Source organism: Papaver somniferum, chromosome 1 (genome assembly GCF_003573695.1).
Source record: "Papaver somniferum cultivar HN1 chromosome 1, ASM357369v1, whole genome shotgun sequence".
NCBI lineage: Eukaryota > Viridiplantae > Streptophyta > Magnoliopsida > Ranunculales > Papaveraceae > Papaver > Papaver somniferum.
Genome location: NC_039358.1, coordinates 106,396,737 through 106,398,007, shown reverse-complemented (window position 1 = coordinate 106,398,007; position 1,271 = coordinate 106,396,737). Strand labels below are relative to the sequence as shown.

The following is a 1,271-nucleotide window of genomic DNA, read 5'->3' as shown; positions in this document are numbered from 1 at the left end:
CTTCATAAGTAAAAAGCATAAAATATACAATCCAGCACTACCTACCCCATATCTCTCCAAAATATGGTTTTTACTTTTGGTTTCCTCTAGAATCTATTGCTTCTGCTGAGCAAAAAAAGAAAGTCTTTCCCATTTTTTGTAGATGAGGCGGCACCCGGATTTGAACTGGGGTAAAAGGATTTGCAGTCCCCCGCCTTACCACTCTGCCATGCCGCCAAACAAACGGATATAAAATAGAGGGAACGCTCTCTTCTTTATTATTTCTTGAATCTCATTGTCTTTCTCCCTTTCCTAAACCCCCCGAAACCTTTTTTTTAACCCAGTTGATTCCTTTTGATGGATTGTATGGTATCTCAAGTCTCAGAATAAACAACACCTAAAAACTTCCCCCTTTTTTTATCTTTCAAAAGCAAATGTAAATGTGGATTTTCAGTTACAAAATGAAAAATGCAGGGCAAATTGGAACCATTAACTATTCACTTGAATCCATGAAGAGTTCTTGGACCTCAAATTTCGTTTCCTTAACAACGGCAGCAAAATAAAGTTGATACACAACTTATACTTATCAGTATCAATTCTTTTCAATAATAATCTTTCTTTTTCAATTAAATTTACATTATAACAACAATTATATATATATGTAAACCCCGGAACAGAGATTGTTACAATGATATCCTAATTAGGTATCTTAGCCATATATGTCTATAAGGAATTATCATGCTTCCCTTTTTTTGAATCTAAAATAGAAATTATGATATAACACTTCCTGTATTGCCCCAAGTATAGCTGGGATAGGAAATATACGGATGGATAGGCTGTTATAGCTATAGGTAAAAGTGCCTCGCAAAAAAAAGAAGAAACTCTAGACTATTCCTGATTTTTCTGTTTTTCTCCCATTCATAGAGAACGGATCAAACCTTGAATCATTTCATTTTTGGGTACCCAACCGGATTGTAATATCATAATAATATGTAGAAATTGGATTACTTTTGATATTTTATACAAGACTCTAAAAAGTATAATCGGCATAATTATGATTCCAGGAATGTTTTATCCTGTTGCAAATTCGAATTTGAATAGAAAATTATCCTTATTGCTCTGCTCAATGGTATGAAGTTGGGTAAAATTTCATGTGATTCAGTAAACAGAATATACATTCCATCATTGCTAGATCGATCCATATGGTTCGATGAAGAATGAGCAAATAATGGGATTTTTCTATAAATGGGAAGCTTAAGATGCTCCGGGATGGAAATGAGGGAATGTCTACA

General features: G+C 33.8%; 1 non-coding gene across 1 annotated transcript; it reads right to left on the bottom strand.

Annotated features, from left to right (window-relative positions):
• Window positions 1–145: 145 nt before the first annotated feature.
• TRNAC-GCA lies at window positions 146–216 on the bottom strand. The gene has a single exon. It is a non-coding gene; the product is annotated as a tRNA-Cys (tRNA).
• Window positions 217–1,271: the final 1,055 nt, after the last annotated feature.